General features: G+C 40.3%; 1 pseudogene; it reads left to right on the top strand.

Moving 5' to 3' along the window:
• Positions 1-21,050, top strand: part of LOC142376976 (dynein axonemal heavy chain 8-like) — a 58,488-nt pseudogene that overhangs the window by 10,239 nt on the left and 27,199 nt on the right.

Genomic DNA, 21,050 nt, shown 5'->3' with positions numbered 1-21,050 from the left:
CATTGATCCAACTTTTAGTCTAGAGTGTTAATCTCATTAGAAATTATAAACATGTCAGTCCACATCCATCTGAACTTATAAGCAGACTCTTTTTGTCAGGGACTGACGGCACATTTTTATACTTGATCAAAGAGCCACCTGCTGGAGGAAAAGTAAGAGCAGATGTTTAACATTATTTTCCATATGATGGATGGGAAGCTGTTGTTTGAGTATCATCCGCACAGGTAAAAGTAAAGCAAAATCATTGTCATTAAGACTTTGGCTGTGGAGTCATGCTGCTTATTGCATTAAAAGTGAAAAAACACGTCGCTGAAGGTGTAAAATCAGTTGAACGACCAGTTGAACCCCATGGCTTTCGTATGCATCACGGGGAACAATGTCTGCTTTAATGTCTTTTACTAAGTTGTTTTGCAGGAGATGTGCACGTAAAATAATGTTTCTCTTATAGAATCCATCATATTGGGCACCTCAGTCTTAGTAAAAAATGGAAACGTACAGATCAAGCAACTTTGAAGCTTTTCTTGCAACCACAGGCCTCCCCTGTTATTCTTTCAGCGTGTTGCACTTCTGAAGACTGCTGGGATCACTGCTGGCATTAAAGCTGCAGTCTGCAACTCTTTTTCAAGCATAATGCCTGGAACTGTCCGGGGATTCTGAAAGTAGTACATTAAATACCCCAATACAAAAAAAAATGAGTTCTCTAGGTCCCCTATATGTCCCGCTAGGTCCCTCCAAAGCCAGCAGGTTTGTTTACAAAATTGCAGACCGGACCGGTAAAAGGTAACCAATCAGGTTTACGAGCTGGGCTCTGCTGCCTGTCAATCACCGATTGTGCACGCGCGATACAAGGTAGGCTCGTCCCCACGCTTATTTACCTGGACTATTGAACTTCATTACGGGCTAGTCTACTTACTGTGTCTTCCATGATCGCAAATGACAGGTGAGTTGATGAATGAGGAGTCGTGTAGGCGCATCTGGCATGCACGTCTACGTGCACGAGTTCTCATGTGTTTTGAAGGGGCGGGACAGAAAGTTGAATAACTTTTTATTTTTCGGTTAAAAAATAAGCATTTCTTGCATTTTGCGACTACGGAGGTCACCGTTTTCAACTTCAAGCGTTCTGATAGATCATATAAACTCTTAAAATGCCAAAAAGTAGGACTTTACGTATGACAACAAGAAATCCTGCAGACTGCAGCTTTAATGTAAAGTTATTCAATTCAATTCAATTCAATTTTTTTCTGTGTGAGTACACCTGAGATTGATGCCGGAGAGACTGCTTTGATTGAAACATGGTGGAAGTCCGCAAGCTTTCCAGAACTATTTAACTGTGGTATTTATAGATCAGAAGAAGAATCTATCATTCCTCTGCTGGTGCTGCAGTCTCTCCAGTCTCTCAATCTCCATGCTTTTTGGTTCAACTCATCTTTAGCAGCATTTTGTCTCTTATGGGCTTAGCTCTGTCTGAATGAGGCTAACAGAAAGAAGCCACGGGCATCTCAGAGGTCAAGTAAAAGTGTTTTGCATCTTAACAGCATGGGGCTAATGTGCTGGAATTGTGCACACACGCGGCACACTTAACCTGGAAAGTAGCCAGAGTCTCTTTGTGCTGGTTTACTCAGCTGTGGAAGGCAAGGTCCGACCGAGTCAGATGACTCAATTACGGATACCCGACCAATCTCGCCTCGGGATCAGGGGGAATCGGGGAGGGGTATCTCTGTCTGAAAGGCTCTAACAAAGGCCCTGCCCTGCTTACTCTGTTCGGACAAGGCCCATCGACAATCTGCAGGGGGGATAATCCCAGCAGCACTAAAGAGTTCTCTAAGGAAATGATGCTCACTTTAGGGTTTAACAGGTTATCTCAACATTACATCTTCATGCAGGTTACGCGTATCGATGTTTCAAAAGTTGTTGTAGAACATATCTGAAGGAGGCTGACTAAAGTATGTCACTTGATTAAAGTTTTACTGGTTAAAACCCATTTTAACCAGTTTGAACTCTGACCAAAAAAATGAATGAGTCTGGCTGGCAGAGCCTTCATCCACCCTGTGGGATTGAATGTAGGCCTTCTTCACCAAATAATAGGGGGCACTCATAGTTTGACCCACCCAGTTAATGTGTTTAACCCCTTAGGGCAGTACATGACTGGCTGTTTAAAAGGGCTCATGTTTAGTGAATTTTCAAGGCTCATTTAATTTTGTGTTGATAGTTTGTATGTTACTGTTTTGTCATTTAGAATTTAAGATCATTCTTAATGAGTTGATGACGATGAAAAGATGAGTGACCTCAGGAAATACAGAGAAGCAGTGGGTAGCCTAATCTATCTTAGTTCATGCACTAGACCAGATTTGAGTTGTGTCGTAAGTAAACTTTCACAATATTTCAGTGCGCCAACAGAAGAGCAGTGGACGACTGTAAAACATGTACTGAAATATCTGAAAGGCACAATTGACAAGATGCTGTGTTACAGGAAATGTGATGATGGGTTACAGTTGGTGGCTTATAGTGACTCGGATTTAGCCTGATTAACATAGACTTTCAAATCTCTTCGAGATTCTGGTCTGACCAAGACCATAACGAATACGATTCGAAATGGCCTGGTCAACCCGCCTCCCTCGGGTTGCTACTGGTTGTTGCCAGAAAAGGCTGTGCCTAAGCTTAAGGCTGCGGCTACACGAAAACGTTTTTCACTGTAAACGATACTTTTTCTTATCGTTTCGCTGTCGCGGCCACACGGAGCCGGCGTTCCCACTACCCCAAAACGATAGTTTTTGAAAACGGGTTCCAGAGTGGGAAAGTTTGAAAACGGCCTCGTTTCGTTTCCATTGTTACAGCTAAAACGTTTTTGCGTCAGTCACACGTTGACGCTGGGAGCCAATTTTAACACTTCTCTATTGTCTCACAGCGTGGCGTGACACAGCGGCGTGTGTACTGCATCGTTTCATCGTTCTCGTCTGGACAGCAGCGCGTTTCCGTGTGGTCGCAAGAATTTTCGTACCCGTTTTCAAAAAAAACCTCGTTTCGTTTTCGTGTAGCCGTAGCCTTATAGTGACTCGGATTTAGCCTGATTAACATAGACTTTCAAATCTCTTCGAGATTCTGGTCTGACCAAGACCATAACGAATACGATTCGAAATGGCCTGGTCAACCCGCCTCCCTCGGGTTGCTACTGGTTGTGGCCAGAAAAGGCTGTGCCTAAGCTTAAGTCAATTACACCACTCTTTCCTCTGACGTATGATTTAACTACCAGCGGGGCTAACTGGTAGATTAAACTCTTACCAAAGCCAGTAGGGAGCAAGGCGAAAACGTCTTTCCTGTCAAGAAATGATTCAAGGGCTGTTCTTTGCTCGATTTTTAACGAGAATCTCCCGTCGAACACTTTTCTTACAGCATCTACAGCAGTGTCAAAAGCTTGACGCTGCTCCATGTTGATATTGAATGAAGCGCTTCCGTGTACAATCCATGGGTTGAGTGGCAGTTCAATCACGTCACTACCTTGAACACGCCTCTACCCTGGGCCGTTGGCGCTGCTCAAAGTCGATTGCTTCCCGACAAAGTGGGTGGAGTTCCCATTTTTTCGGGAACTCGAATCCACCTGAATGAGCAGTTTGCCTGAGTAAGTGTAGGAGAGCCGAAGGTGTTGCGTCACTGCGAGGGCGGAGCCTGGGTAACTCGGATTGGGCAGGAGATGCAACTGACCGACGTAGTACATCTGGTTATTGTGTTAGCCTATGTAAGAATGGTCCTCTGATTTCTTGGAAGACCAAAAAGCAGCCAACTGTAGCACTGTCAACATGTGAGGCTGAGTACATGGCGTTAGCTGTCACTACACAAGAATGTTTGTACCTGTCTCAAATGCTTAAACATCTTGACTCTCATTATGATGTACCTGTAATTTATGAAGATGACCAGGGGGCAATTGCATTGGCAAAGAATCCCTTTAGCCGACAGAGATGCAAACACATTGACATCAAATATCATTTTGTAAGATCTACTGTAAAAAATGGTGATGTGTTTTTGGAGTATTGCCCAACAGATCAAATGGTTGCTGACCAAATGACAAAACCAGCTACAAAAGGGAAGCTTCTTGCCTTTTCTAGGTTTCTATTTAGGTGATTGCCGAACCAAAATGTGATTTTGCTCTTTGCAATGTTTTTGTTTTTCTTGTTGTAAATGTGAGAACAAGTGGGGGTGTTGATTGATGCTTGTTGAGGGCCTTAACTATCTGAGTGTGCTCTCAATTGACAACCTTGATTGAGGCCAGGTCATGTGACTTTACTTACTAACTCTCTCTGTTCATTTTCACCCAAACCTGTGTTGGTGCCTGTTCATTTTGGTCTTTGTCTCCAGGTAGCAGTTCAGTTTGTAACACAGGGTCTGCATGTGTTCAAGCAAACTTTTATTTCTTTTACTCGCAATGTTTTTAATGTAGGAATCCTAAGACAAGGCCCCTCCTCGCCTTGTAAGGCCAACAAACATGACAAATGTTAGGAGTGACTAAAACTGGAGTGGTGTGAGGAGAGCTCTTGGCTCTTGTCATCCTGTTTTTATAACCTCAGCTTGGTCAAGTCATTTTTAACACCCAACCTTAATCACATCATTTTCAGTACCAAGAAGTTTGTAATGTGTAAAAAGGAGATGAAACAGTGGGGGAAAATGCAAGGAAAGACTGAAATTTCTCAATTTCTCAATGAGCACATTGTCCTTACATATGTGATGCAACAGTCCATATGTCACAATTACACCAAGGCTGTGACAATGCGTTGACAGTTATTTTCATGTGCTGTAGCACATAAAGAAAAAGCAGCAAAATTTGTCTGTTGACACAATAAATGGATTATATTTATTTGAAGATTTCACACCTTGTCATGATACCAAATTGCGAGTAGTGACATGAATATAGACAAATTAAACTAATAACATTCAATATAGTGTGAAACATCCATCCATCCATTTTCTATACCGCTGAATCCGTCGGTCGGGTCGCGGGGGGGCTGGAGCCTATCCCAGCGGTCAATGGGCGAGAGGCGGGGTACACCCTGGACAGGCCGCCAGTCCATCACAGTGCCACACAGAGACAAATGAGACAAACAACCATACACGCTCACACTCACTCCTAAGGACAATTTTAGAGACACCAATTAACCTAACATGCATGTTTTTGGACAGTGGGAGGAAGCCAGAGTACCCGGAGAGAACCCACGCTTACACGGGGAGAACATGCAAACTCCACACAGAAAGGCCCCAGCTGGGAGTTGAACCTGAAACCTTCTTGCTGTGAGGCAACGGTGCTAACCACCACACCTGTGAAACATCCTTTATGGCTAAATGAAAACAGCCCCCACCCTTTAGTAACGTTTGCTTTGACGTGGGACTTCCTAAAATGTCCCTTTGTTACTGATCTAATCCACGGTTCAACAGTAAACATAGAACTTCAGCAAAGAGTTTTTCACAAGGGCCTTCATGCCTGCGCGTTTTTCAGATATTTTCATTCCCAAACAATTCTGAGCACACATGCAGTGCACGCAAGCAATTGATTATTGAATAACCAGAGTAATAAAAAGACAACTAAACTGTTATGGGAAGCTGTGTCTTTCATCACTTTATGACAGCTCTGTTTAAACATTTGCGCAAAGTTAGAAGAGCCATTTTAGACAATGTTGATTACCTGTTAACTCAACCTCGGTAACCTATTGTCTGTTTGCTTCCTCAGACACTGAAATTTCTATAAACTGCATGTCAGGCTTTCTAAGCTATTCATATCTGAGCAATTTAAAACCTGATATACATAATGTGTTCTATTTACAACCAGGATCTACATAAGACATGAAAAAAAGTGTTAAACATAGTGCTCAACATTTACTAAAGTGAGAAAAAGCAAGTTTTTGATATGATTTCAAACAGTTTTAGACATGAAAAGGTTCTGCATTCTCTGTGTTAGTTAAAGCTACATAGAATTTTTTTGTTTAGTCTGATCTGGTAAAAGACATTCAAAATGTACTTGTCTGTTGTTTTTGTTTAAGATATTTCTCTCCGTAAAATATCTGGTCAAAAGAAAGAAAGAAAGTCATGCAGGAGTGTGAATAGCTTGGTTTGAATTGATTTGTGATAGTGAATCACCTTTAAAGCTTCCACTGATCTGCACACTGTGCATCTTTAGTGAAGAAAAATGATACTTTATGGAAAAGAAAAGCATATTATCACATCTGGCCCATGATTCTGTGCAAGCATCGCTTGGAGGCTGTGTTCCAGATCAGCAGGGCAGTGTTTGAGTTCAATGTTACCTTTGCTTCAACATTAATCTCACACATTAGAGTGACTGGCTGTCAGCCCGTGACATGTCTTTCATGGATTAACAGTGTTACTGGAACGATTCTTTGTTCCTACTAATGCTGTGAGCAAGGTATCGAGGGAGCTATCAAACAGCAGATAATTAACTCAGGGGCCGACCGAGTTAGTAATAGAATGATGAATTATTCAGTATTTGTAGGCTCTCTCTCCTCATATTGCAGGCAACACAATAGTCACTGAGAGTCATACTCACTGAAAATTAGAAATTCATTTTTGTATACTGCCACTGTATAAATACACTCAGCAGAATGACTCAACTATTTGAATAGATGTGCCCAAGCAAACAAGCAAGTTCTGTGTTAGGTTTTGTTAAGTTTGTCTTTGTTTTATGCTTATTTGTTTTTGTTTTCATGTTCTTCTTGTCTTCCAGAGTCAGTTCCTTGTATATCTCAGTCTTGCTTTTCTGCTCTCTGCTCCCCCCTCCTGGCCATAGATTCCAACAACAGTTACACACAACCTTTTGTGACACTGAATCAACTTAGTAAATCCTCAAGTGAATGAAACAACACACAAAGCTTTAATATGGGCTATCTTTCAATGTACACTGAGTGCAAGTGCACCATCATTTTTATCAAGACCGAAAGCTCATTAAAGATTGATTTTAGAATTATTTTTCACATCAAAATAACTTTCAGTTTGAGGTTGCTGGTTGTGTGGATGGGAATATGACCAAAAGACACGAGGCTGTGTGCCCTTGAACAGCCTTAAGAGTATGAAGGCTCTGGGAACGCTGCTTTGAGGGTGCTGATTCTTATGTCTATTTTGAAACAAGACTACAAAGTTGTTGTTGATTTTTCTGCAGAGCAGTTGCGCTAAACCATAGAGTCTATCCATTCAAGAATAAGGGACAGGCTATGTGGGATTTGATAATACCTCTTAAAACTTGGCCTGTCACAGGCCTGTGTAAGGAGAAGGTCAAATTGTGACGGAAGACATTTTGTCGAGTTTGGTACCTAGAAATATGTATCTCTTTGTCCTCAAAGGCTATGCACTAGTTGCGCCCCCCCCCCCCCCCCCCCCGTCCAATAAATACACACACTTTACACCAGGGGTCGGCAATTAAGTTTGGACCTGGGCCAATTTTTTTCTGACAATGGTATTACGGGCCATGGCCATGTTTTTCTATTGTGGATTTACATAAATGCATTTCATTTTTTTTAATTTAAAACATTTTTTTCTTCGATACACTGTTATTAGGCTGAATGTTGCATCTCCTGGCATCTCTCATGAAACAGGCGATAAAACATGAGGTTTGAAAAATATCTTTCAAAAATCATATTTCAAAAATTCCATCTTGCGGGCCAGATATAATTGATGGCGGGCCACTAATTGCCTACCCCTGCTTTACACTGACAATGGAAGGACTTCAGCCAGAGGGTTCTTCAGGTTCACAGCCATAATGACAGATACTAGAGGTCATTCTTGTCTACAACTTTAACTTAAAACAACCCTTTATTCATTCTTTATCATCACATTTATCTATTTATTGTTTTGACTGTGACAATAAAAATTTCATCAGCTGACATTCAAATAAATGTTTTTGTCCCATTACTGTACACCACACTGCGTGTGGTAGCTCTTGACAATCAAAACAAAACTTTACTGTGAACAAAATTTGGGTAATGGCTCAGGAAAAAAAAAAAATCTTGGACATATACTTGTAATTCTTAAGCAACCCATTAAAAACAGAGTGTGAGAGCTAATTATTAAAACGTTAGCTCATCCAACAGTCCTACGTCATCCACGCGCCAACGGTCGTGACATCTCAACGTTTAAAAGGAAGTTAAAAAAAACAAAACCAAAAAAACGGTTAAATAAACGTTTGGAATCAGTAGCAGTTCTCAACGGCTGGAGAAAAATATTTCCATGGTCCAATAATTCAGAAACTCAGAAACGACACAAGAAGAAAAGCTGAACATTGGAAGCTACAAATACGTCGGATGATAAAGTTTCGGTAAGAGCAGAATATCAAACTTGAAAAAGTGAATGAACAAACAACATAAACTGAGACGTAACGGTTGAGCTAACATACCTTATCAGCTAGAAATAAAAATAATTAGCGTTTATTCATGCTCAAATTGATCAGGAACCTCACCAAAGTAAGTTTAAATAATATAGAAACACAATAAAAAACATTTTTTTGTAATTACCTGCTCCTTTGAATTTGAAGGAATTACTTTTAAAAATGTTTGAAACATGGATCAGATGTTGCACATCCAGCGCTTAGGAACTGAGGAGACTGTTGATGTCACTGTATGCATTTTATTTACTGAATTACAGGAAAAAGTTGATAAATCAACAACATTAGTGGCTAATAGTGTTTTCTCAGAGGGAATAAAGGGAACCGTTGAGTATTACGGCTTAAGGGGTGATTCTCCCTTCCAGACATCGTTATGATGGACACACCCAATCCAAAAGCAAACAAGTGTGTGTCTCAGGTAAGTTTCAGTTGTTTCTTTTTAGAATTAAAGCAGCCCATTTGATTCAGCTTATTCGTTGAGATACAGCTCTAGTTACGTAGAGCAAATACACTTCTACACTATTTACGACTCTTGTCTTCCTTCAGGCCAAACATAAGCAGGCAAGAGAAGAGAGGAAAAAGCTGCTCACCCCTGCACACAAGTACATGATTGACATCCTGGCTGACCGGCTGTCTTTGGCACCAACAGAGGTGGAGGAATTTGTTTTGGATTCTCCTTCAGTAAGTTCCTCCTCAGTGTGACTCCAAACTGGTACTAATGCTATCAAAAGCAGAAATATCTCACCAACACAAATCAGAAGTCAGGTGATCAGCTGAGGTTTTGTGGGATTGATTCATAACGCGTTATTTTTGTGGCTTTTTCTTCAGTTTGGTGTGATGCTTTCTAAACGTTTCGTTCCAAGGTTATGTTTTGTTTTTGGTTGTTTTATACTTGCATCGTAATATGATGCAATGATTAATAATGTTTTTGTGTTCTTCCTTTTTTCTTGCTGACTAGCTGCTCGCTTTTGATCATTTCTTCGCCTCGGGGGGCAGCAAAACCATTTCGTTTGTGTATCAGGAGTCCGAAGTCCCAGGAATAGGTATGAAGAAATCTGGAAAGTCTTCAATTGGAAAGACTGTCCATGCTTATTTTAATTGAAATTTTTTCCGTTTGACAGCTGTTATGCCGGGTTTTATATACTAGTATTTTTTTTGAAGTAAAATAGGAAAAACGTCCTATTTTCGAAAAACTGAAATACCGATAGATGATACAATTTTAGGGAAAGTCTTCTAATCAAATTTGATTGATTATCTTGCATGATAAAGACCCAGATATTCCACACAACATTATGAACCGGAATGTTTTTTCATCTCTTACAAAACCATTTGGATTTGATTTCAGAATGTGGGCGCGTATATCCTGGACCAAGCAAAGGGGGCAAAGCAATGAGGCTGTTTTTAGCCAATTTAGCAAAAACGTGCCTCACAGGGATCTGCTGCTCCTTCACACGGACCAGAGTGGACATTCCTGTGAACCCAGAAAACATACACGAGGTAAGGTCAAAGGTGGCGTGTCTCAGTAATTGTTAAGTATTTATTCTTGTGTTATGTGTCATATCAAAAGATGTAATCACTTTATAGAAAAGCTTTTGTTTCAGCTTATTCTTTATCACTACTCTATACAAACTTGATGATTAAAGTGTTACCCTTGCTTCTGGAAACTTTATTGAACAAGACAAAAGATAAAAATGGCACAGCTACGTCTTAGCTTAGCATCTTCCTTAAACCTCCGGGTTCCCTCCCTGAGCAGCTCACCTCATGGCAGTGTGTGTAGCAACGTATTACATCACAATAATAACATTGTTACAGCTGTCACGTCCAGTTATTGTCATACAAAGAGAATCTCTAATAAAAAAGTTAATTCACTAATAAACACTGTTTATACACAAGCCATTTAGGATGGCGAAGTGATCTTTGATAATGCACAATGTTCTTAAAGGGGAACTCCGGGGCATTTGAAGCGTGTTTCCATTGCTAGAGGTTGTCAAATAATGATAGTATGACACAGAGAGGTGCGTATCTGCGCTCCCTGTGTGGAGATTGCTCTGTCCGCACAGCATGTCATGCGAGGCTAATACGTGGTGGCTAAGGGGCAAGCGCTAACCCTTCCACGTAAAACAACAACTTGCACACTGCAGAAACGTCACACCTCTTTATAACCCATCCGACAATAAAGTCACAAGCCTTACCATCAAAACCATATGCATGGTTCTCACATTACTGGCATGGGGAGGTTACAAAACAACTGTATAAACAGCATGTAACTCACCGGCTGGTTGTAGGCTCGCGCATGTGAAAGCCCAGAAGAGTCGATGGAGGATAATCCCATATACAAAACAATTATATTCTCTAGAAAAACTGCGTTCAAGTATTTAAAACATTACAACAATACATGCCCAGTAATATTGTTGTAATGTTTTAAATACTTGAACGCAGTTTTTCTAGAGAATATAATTGTTTTGTATATGGGATTATTCTCCATCGACTCTTTTGGGCTTTCACATGCGCGAGCCTACAACCAGCCGGTGAGTTACATGCTGTTTATAAAGTTTTTTTGTAACGTCCCCATGCCAGTAATGTGAGAACCATGCATATGGTTTTGATGGTAAGGCTTGTGACTTTATTGTCGGATGGGTTATAAAGAGGTGTGACGTTTCTGCAGTGTGCAAGTTGTTGTTTTACGTGGAAGGGTTAGCGCTTGCCCCTTAGCCACCACGTATTAGCCTCGCATGACATGCTGTGCGGACAGAGCAATCTCCACACAGGGAGCGCAGATACGCACCTCTCTGTGTCATACTATCATTATTTGACAAACTCTAGCAATGGAAACACGCTTCAAATGCCCCGGAGTTCCCCTTTAAAGTTATTCATTTGTTGGTCTTTTTAACCTAAGGATTAAAACCAAACATATTTTACTTTACTAAGGTTATGTTAGGAGTTTAATGCATTATTAGCAGTTAGCTAATGTTATGTGCTCCACAACGTTATTTGATGACTATGTTAAACTAACGCGAGCAGTAAAACCTCCACAGACAAACACCCCACCGTACAAAAAATGGCTGTTTACTGAGGAGCCTTTGATCTACGGAAACACCGTTTACAGAGTAACGACTCACCGACATGGTGTGCTGTGTTGGCTTCAAACTTGTTTCTCGTCTTGAGCGTGGGAGGGGGCGTCTTATGTAAAAAGATGGCGGACTTTGATGTGGACGGTCTACTTGTTTTTACAAATGCATGCATCTCCTTGTGATTCTTCTTTTTTGTTGCCCTCCTCTTCTCTACCTTTTTCCTGGATAAGATCTGTGAAGCGCTGAGAATATATTAAGTCTAGTTGAGTGTATACATGCAGGATGGATTCGACTCCCAACTGCATTATCTGCGTATATTAGTCTGGCTTTGAGAAGTTTGATTTCATTCCCTTGGACTGACACGTTTACATTCATTTTTAGTCTGCTCTGGTTTTTCCTGTTGCCCAGATGTGAGGTGTGAGCTGCTGTGCGTTTTGGCCGCTGGTTTATAATCTGAACGTTTCTTTTTTCAACCTCTGTGGGGTCAATTCATATGAATTTACAGAGCTGATTGCTTGTTATTTTTTCAAATGAAGTGGTTTATGTTCTTTACGTGATTTACAGAAATCACGCTCTCTATATTTGTGTACTCTGCTATCTCAACCAGATGCATTATCAGGTACCAAAGTTTGGCACAGCTGATGTAATGTCAGTCAGTAGTTCGAAGCAAGAGCACATTTTCATGAGAACCCTAACATCTCAAACCAAATCATGTTTCTCCCTCACAGTTGAAATGTTTTCTGCTTCGGATTTCATTAAGTGATGGGTTGTCTTTTCTTGATGCCTTGCAGGAAATCTTTTTCTCAATGATTGATGCCAGGGATGGCCTCCTGAAAGGAATAAGGGATTCCTACGATGCACTGCTTCCAGCCCTTACTACAGGACAGAACTGGGGAGCTGTAGACAAGTCTAGACATGGAGCAAAACTTAAAAAGAACTTCTTCTATTCCTTTAAACATTTTTTGAACTCTTTAGATGGTAAGAATGTTTCACATTTATTGCCAACTGAATGTGAATAAGTTATTGGAGGGTGGCTCTTTAGAAAGATTGTAACTTTAAGCTCCATCTCTCGGGCAAATCTTACTCAACTGATTTAAAACCATCTTATGTTGAAGTACACAATAACAAGCAATACTGTAACCAAAAGATGGTTTGTAACCAGTACTGATGATTTTGTACTTTGTCTTATTTATACTTCAGATATCCAGAGGAGCAATGAGAGCGTCGTTCATCTGAAAACAGTCACAGATATTGACTTGTCTAAACTGGCCTGTCTGGATGATATGAAAGCTGCGGCTGCCAACTTTGACATGGTGCAACGGCTGGAAGAAATTCTGATGCAATGGTGCAAACAAATCGAGCAGGTTGGTAGATTTCAGAGATTATATTTGATCCAACAACCTTAATTTGTGCTGTTAAATGCTAAAAATGAATTTGCGATGACTGTGATAGGCACAAAGCTCATTGGTTAGAGATGGTGACATCAGGCCAAGATGGATCAGATAGTTATGGAAGATTGGGAATATGATAGGATTGCTCAGACAGCAAAGCTTAATGGTGATGTTGGTGATGTATCCATTGTCATCAGGTCCTGATGGAGAGTGATTTGTTGAGGAAAGAGGATGATTCTGCCGGACCACTGAGTGAGTTAGAACACTGGAAACGAATGTCTTTACAGTACAACTCTATCATCGATCACATCAAAAGCCCAGAGTGTAAGGCGGTGGTGATGGTGCTCCATCTCAACCATTCCAAAATAATGAAGGTACTGACACAAGTGTTCAATGTACACAGAGTAATACCAAAGCTATTGAACATTTTCACTTTGTATCAGTTTTAGTGTATGTAGTTAAGGTTTGCTGCATGTAAAGAGAAATTAAAAACAGTCTGTGATACATAAATCATGACAAATGCCTGAAAATTGCAATGTAGAAGATATCGACGTTGGATAGCTTGCAATGATCATGGATTCAGTGTTCACTGCATGTAGGTGATCTTCACAGATGTATGAAAAAAATAGTTTTTGGAAATGATTATTTGTTAACACAGTACAGTATGTAGCCGTTCTGCATTAAGATGATGCTGAGTAGGCACTGTTTCATTTCACTGGAAAGTGTTGGTGTCACATCTGAGCCTAGTCCTGAATTATTTCATGTATTCTGATAAAATCCTATGCTAAGATCATTTGTGAATGACTAGATTTATTAAATCAATCAATGGATTCCTATTAACGCAGTCTTGTACCCGTGCAGGTGTGGCGGGATCTCGACACGAGGATAACATATCGTGTCAATGAGGCAAAAGACAATTTCAAATTCTTGTCAACACTTGAGAAAGTCTTACATCCTCTGTACAACAGTGACCCCGTATGTACATTTAACAGTTTGATTCTAATGAATAGTTTGTGTTTGGTAACACTGAATTAATATGTCCTTATTACATTGTTTTGTACTATCCAGGCAGCCATTATTTAGACAACTTATATACATTTTTTTTAACAAAGAATTAGTAAAAAGTTTGGAAGTTTGGCAAACTTAAGTGTAGAAATAGATGATAATTCATCTTCATTGACCCTCCTAAATCCTGAAATGTGATTTCAGGTTTCCATGACAGAAAATGTGCCGAAGGTCATCAGTGCCATTCACATGATTTACCGTGTTTCACTATATTACAATACAAGCGAAAAGATGTCTGCGCTGCTTGTCAAAGTAAGTGAAGTGTGTTCAGTTTCTGAAATATTTAAGTTGTCACCGGAAAACGTAACTTTCATGAGAAGACGCAGTGCAAGGATCCAGCTCCCTTTGTAAAACTGTAGCCACACAACTGACCACTTTTCCAGATCACAAATCAGATGGTCACAGCATGCAGATCCTACATTACTGACGATGGCAGTTGTCTTATATGGGATCAAGATGCTGAAAAACTCATCAGAAAAATGCAGGTGACTGAAGCTGATATTACTAAACATTTGGGTTATTATTACCAAGGCTTAAGATTACACATTTTGACATCAGTAGACTGTAGCTGTCATCATGTTTCTTTTATCTTTGGCAGGTCTGTACATGCTTATATCAGGAGTATCAGACCTGTTTCCAGAAAAAAAAGGTACAAGTAATGGAAGAAACTGGGAAAACATTCCTTGAGGTTTCAGAGATGCAGATTTTTTGCAAGTTTGAGAGCTTCTGCAAGCAACTTGAAAAGGTGTTGTCTTTGTTCATTCTCTTAAATCTCCATCCCACTTCTATCATAAGGCCTTGCAATGTGACGACGAATATTGTCTTTTGTAGATCAAGAAAATAATCACAGTGTTCAAGACATTTGAATCTCTTGAAAAGTCAAACATTGAAGGCATTGAGAAATCAGCCAGACAATTCCACACTGTGTCCATGAATCTGAAAAGGAAGAAGTATGACATGTTGTCCCCGAGGACGACTGAATTTGAAACTGATTTTGTGAAGTTCATGGCTCAAATGAGCCACATTGAGGTAAGTGTAATCTACAGCTTGTACCCAAATGTTGGTTCAAGCTCATTTTTTCAGGAAGCCTCAACCAGATGAAGATCTTTAGTGAAAGTTGGGAACAGGTTCATACGTGCAACATCACAGCAACACTCATTTACTCCAAACAGCCGTTGCATTCACACATGGCCACACTTAAAAGAATTACACGTTTAGGAACAGAAAGAAGGACTAGTAAGATTGTAGAATCTCTGAGGAATGAGGATCTACTGCTTGTATCGACACAGCTTGAAGCTGAAAAAAGAAAATAATATTGACGTTGTATTCTCAGAGTATCCCCACAATCTTGTCCTTTTCCACAGAGTCAGCTCCAGGCATTTATGTGTTCGTACTTCTCAAACATCATCTCATCTCAGCAAGCTCTTTGCCTGCTACAGCGGTCAGTACAATTTGCAGAATTTGGAAGTATGACATGAAGACTCTATTCTAACTGTGGCATTAAAAGGAAAAAATATAAGCAATCTATGAAATTTGTTTTGATAGTTTTCAGAAGCTGAACCTTCCCTGTCTTGCAACTCACATTTCCAACATTTTGGGTGTTATTCTTCAGCACTTTGCTTCAGAGGTGGAGTTTGTGAAAAAGGTATTCAGTTTGCTTGGGCTTAGATACCAAACAATAAACCTTATTAAACGTATTAAGCTGAAAGAAATCTTCAGATGAGTGAAACATTTTGAATTGAAAATGGAAGAAAACTGTTAATGATTTCAGTATGTTTTGTAAACTTCAATTGCAGGTCTTTGACAATCAGAAGGATGACATTCCATTATCCAGAAATATGCCACCAGTGGCTGGCAGGATTGGTTGGGTCAGACACCTCTATAAGAAGATAGAGGAGCCGATATTGTACATGAAAGTGAGACACAGTTTCTATCAGCAAAACAACTTTACAGTTATACTTCACAGTGACATTTTAACGACGATCAAATCTCCCTTCCTTTGCAGGAAAACTCGGACATCCTATGTAGTCCCGTGGGACAAGATGTGGTCAGAATGTACAATGGGACTGCAGCTATGTTGGTCGACTTTGAGCTTCTTCAACACGAAACGTGGATGGAGAAAGTTTCCAAACTAGATCACGGTTGGTTCTCTTGTTCTGATGTCATAATTTGACACTAATGGCAGAAAACAGCCCCTGTCGATTCCATTATTGCACACTGTTAAAACGAGCTTTCTCTGTTCCGTATAACAGTCTTGAACATTACCCTGCTGGTTCGCCACCCAAATACTGGAAAATTAGTCGTCAACTTTGACCCTAAAATAACCGAAGTCATTCGGGAGGCTAAGTGTTTGTTGAAAATGGGGCATAAGGTTCCAACGCAGGCTTCGCTTCTTATCAAGATGGAAAGCAAAATAAATGCCCATCACCTCAGACTAAAGGTAAACCGGGATTTACATTTTTTTTACGGGATTGTTTAACTTAAGAGAATTTGACCTGTATGCCTTTTTATAGACCATTCTGGAAGATTTTGAATCCACTTGTGAGAGCATACCCGCAGACTTCAACAGTTTGATGGCTTCAAAAATAAAAAACGTAAGCTTTTCATACCGTGTGTACGGCAGGTGGTCCGTCTTCTTTAGTGGGACATTGTTACTTGATGAATGTGAACCCTGCTGTAGGCAGTGGGAAGGGGTTTTGCCGATTTGAGAAATGTCTCGAGCAGACGTGTCCTGAAGAGCTTTTGATTGTAATTCTACATCCTTAAAATGTCCAGGTGGAATCTGCACTTCGACACGGTTCGGTGCTGCTGACCTGGTCTTCCCTCCTCCTGGACAAGTTCTTTCAAAATGTTGAAACTGCTCTGTCTGAGCTCCAAAATCTTGTAAAAAAGGTTTGTTGATGAATAAAAATTCTACTGATACTGAAAAGTATCAACATCAGGTTAAATGTCACATTGTTCAGATATGTTTGGGTTGGTGTGACAGCTCTCTTGGACAAAAGCCACGCTTCTAGATGCCACTTTCTTTTTCAGGTGCAGGATATTTGTAAGATACAAATTGATGATGTCCTCAAAGACATGTCTGAGACTGTTCTGATAGAGCTCCCAGAAGGCCGTGCATCTTTGCTGCAGCAGCTGGTTGACCACAATAAGGCATGACCATCTTATTTTTATTCTCCATATCCATTAAGGGAAGTTAAAGTGTTTTTCATCCATTACGTGAGTTTGAAACAATCATTACTTTGTCAAAGAGCAAAGGCTCGATGTCGTGGTTTGAGTAAACTTTTGAGTTTTCCAATGAACTCTGAATTCTGTTTCATTGAAACGCTCGTAGTGCAACTATTCCTCTTTTGTTTTTCAGAACCGTTGTAAGGAGTGGGCAAAGACACTGGATTACAAATGCAGTTATGTTAAAGGAGCTGTTATGGAGTTGGGTAATGTGTTAAGTGCTATTTATGAACCAAAAGGCACCAAGATTGTGGAGGAACCTGTTCAAGGTGTGTAGCACAAATGTAAATGACTTTTCTTTTCGTATAATTAGCATCTCAGCTTTTTTTATACATATATATATAAATTTCAGGGAGGAGTGTGACCTTCTCAAGAGAGAGCAAGAGGCTTTTAGAGGGTCCATTGAAAGATAAACAGATCAAGTTCGAAAAGGTATGATTGGATACCAACTGCAAAACATGTCTTTTCTATAAACTGTTGTGTGCCAACACAGGCATTAATGCCTCAAATAAAAAATCCTCATTTCAGGAGTTTAAGAAGCTTTATGAACTCTTCAGTACAAAGGTATTCGATGCACTTGTCAAAAGCACCAAGTTATCCCTGGAGATCCTTAAAAGGAGAATTTGTGGCACCAAGTGAGTATTTCTGGGTTTAAATAAGAAGAACAGTATCACAAAGAAAGGAAATAACCTCTGAAAGAGTCAAATCAATAAATGTGTATTTTAGCACTTACCAGAGGGCAAAGATTAAGCCGAAGGTGGTCCCACTGATTCAGTCTGAAGCCCAACTGGACAAACCCAATATGGTGAGTTATTTTTTTCTTTCTACTCATGGTTGGATGATTTTCATTCGCTACAATGGTTTATGGTCAGGGGAAATACATTATCTTTAATTCTTTGCCTGTCTTGTCAAGCACTACAATGTTGCTACTATGTCTGATATTTGTCCTCAGGTAATGATTCCCAATGTAGATGAGATCCAACAGGCCATAAATCAACTTGTTGACTGTGTGTTGGAGGTTAGCAAGGGTGTTGCTTGGCAGAAGGAGTACAGTCAAGATGACACACAGAACAAAGGTTACTAACTGTCAGCATGCACATACATGACAGCAGACACCTGATAAAACAAGTCCGCAAATGGGGATCTCCCATAAATTGTCATTTGATCAGTTATAATTAGGATTATTTCATTTAAACTTTCATGTATTATATTAGTTTTAATATCATACATTTTTTAAGTTGTTAGATACGAGCATGCAGAAGTCTGTGAAGATGTTTCAAGTGCACTGACTTGTGTGTGTAAACAGGAGCGAGGGGCCTTGGCTGCAATTAGTTATTGTGACGACATTATCACGAGATCATGAGTTTATTCTACTTTTATCTGAGGATAACAAAACTACTTTCCATGGGATAACAAGGTCAATTGCTATAGTTTCCACCAGAAAATGACCGTATAAAGATGCAGCTTATCAGCAGTCAACAAGCAACCTAAATCCCCCAAAAAGCTGTTATCCTGCGTAAAATGTAACTTTTAACAATACAATGGCTGCACAAATACTGCTTTAAAAATGAAATCCCACAACAGACATTGTCAAAATAGCTTACTGTTTTCATCTGACAATCAGGTGTCTGATAAGTAAAACAATCATTTGAACAGGATTGGTTTTGTTCATGAAATTGTCAAGATCAACGTTTGGTTAAAACTGTGTTTAAATTAATTTATTTTCCCTTTTTTTTGTCCTATTTTCATCACAAAAGGCAACAATTTCTTCCAGAGTGTTTTTGAACACAGGGACATTAAAAAAGTTGTGGTCGATCTGAAAACTGCAATCAGCTCCCAGAAGGAACAAGCAAGTGACGTTTTGAAGCATTTCGATCCTTTCAGGGTGATTTGGAATGTGGACAGGAACCTCAAAGTCCAGGTTTGTTTTCCCTAGAAGACATGTTGGCTGTTTTTTCCCCTATAATGATAACGGTTTAATTGTCTTCATTTTTTTTTTTTTACAGGAATTTATGGGTAGCAATCCATCCCTGATTCAGATTAAATCTGAAATCCAGTACTACGACTCAGTTGAGCAAGACATTGATGCTATCAAGCCTGAGATTGTTTTTGGGTCTACTGAACTTTCAACAGGTAAGCTGTTGTTTTTTTTTTTCTTTTTTACTTCTATGCTGCCTTGCGAAAGTATTCGGTCCCTTGAACTTTTCAACCTTTTGCCACATTTCAGGCTTCACACAAAGATAGAAAATGTATTTTTTTTGTGAAGAAAACAACAAGTGGGACACAATCGTGAAGTGGAATGAAACTAATTTCAATGTGTCAAACGTTTTTAACAAATAAAAAACTGCACCGCCTTTAGCTGCAATTACAGCTGCAAGTTGCTTGGGGTATGTCTCTATCAGTTTTGCACATTGAGAGACTGAAATTCTTGCCCATTCTTCCTTGCAAAACAGCTCGAACTCAGTGAGGTTGGATGGAGAGCGTTTGTGAACAGCAGTCTTCAGCTCTTTCCACAGATTCTCGATTGGATTCAGGTCTGGACTTTGACTTGGCCATTCCAACACCTAGATACGTTTATTTGTGAACCATTCCATTGTAGATTTGGCTTTATGTTTTGGATCATTGTCTTGTTGGAAGATAAATCTCCGTCCCAGTCTCAGGTCTCTTGCAAACTCCAACAGGTTTTCTTCCAGAATGGTCCTGTATTTGGCCCCATCCATCTTCCCATCAATTTTGACCATCCTCCCTGTCCCTGCTGACAAAAAGCCGGCCCAAACCATGATGCTGCCACCACCATGTTTGACAGTGGGGATGGTGTGTTCAGGGTGATGAGCTGTGTTGCTTTTACGCCAAACATATCGTTTTGCATTGTGGCCAAACAGTTGGATTTTGGTTTCATCTGACCAGAGCACCTTCTTCCACATGTTTGGTGTGTCTCCCAGGTGGCTTGTGGCAAACTTTAAACAACACTTTTTATGGATATCTTTGTGAAATGGCTTTCTTCTTACCACTCTTCCATAAAGGCCAGATTTGTGCAGTGTACGTGTGATTGTTGTCCTATGGACAGACTCTCCCACCTCAGCTGTAGATCTCTGCAGTTCATCCAGAGTGATCATGGGCCTCTTGGCTGCATCTCTGATCAGTCTTCTCCTTGTTCCAGATGAAAGTTTGGAGGGACGGCCGGGTCTTGGTAGATTTGCAGTGGTCTGATACTCCTTTCATTTCAGTATGATTGCTTGCACAGTGCTCCTTGGGAAGCTTGGGAAATCTTTTTGTTAGGGATGGCTCGTTTGACACGGACGCTTCGGCGCTCGTTTCATCTTCGTGAAGCAAAGTGGTTCGGCACAATGTTCCGGGGCGTGTATGAAATGGCGCTAATCACGTGATTGATGACGTCCGAAGCGCCGAATGCATTGTTTGGTGGAACCACGGTTCAGAGGTCTCTCATCGTTTGAACACTTGGGCGCGCTATTCTCTATAAAAGGAGAATGAATCCCAAACTGGTTTCCCAACCAGTTCTGTTGCCCTGTCAGAATTGAATTCAATTCATTGCTCTTTTCCATGGCTTCTGGCAAGAAACGTTTTGTGGCTTGGGATCACTTCACCTTGGTTTCTCCTAATAAGGTGATACTATTGTATAGGGGTAGGCGGTATGCACGGTATCATACCTTATGCGGTATTTTTCACCAATGGTAGAGATTTTTTTGCCATACCTTATACCGCAATAGCTCATGAGTCCTGTAGATGGCAGTAATGCAAAGTTTTGAACATCCGCTTGGATATGCCGTGCGACAGTAATTGCAAGACAAGGTAACACGAGTAATTTGTTTTACCACCTGCGGGGTAACCATGCTCCGGAATATGAAACGAGTCAAAGCCGGTGTTCTGTCGATTTCTCCTACTTGTCGAGATTTGCTACTTTGT

Source organism: Odontesthes bonariensis, chromosome 3, assembly GCF_027942865.1.
Source record: "Odontesthes bonariensis isolate fOdoBon6 chromosome 3, fOdoBon6.hap1, whole genome shotgun sequence".
Lineage (NCBI taxonomy): Eukaryota > Metazoa > Chordata > Actinopteri > Atheriniformes > Atherinopsidae > Odontesthes > Odontesthes bonariensis.
The sequence above is the reverse complement of the archived record's forward strand: the minus strand, read 5'-3'. Positions and strand labels throughout refer to the sequence as shown.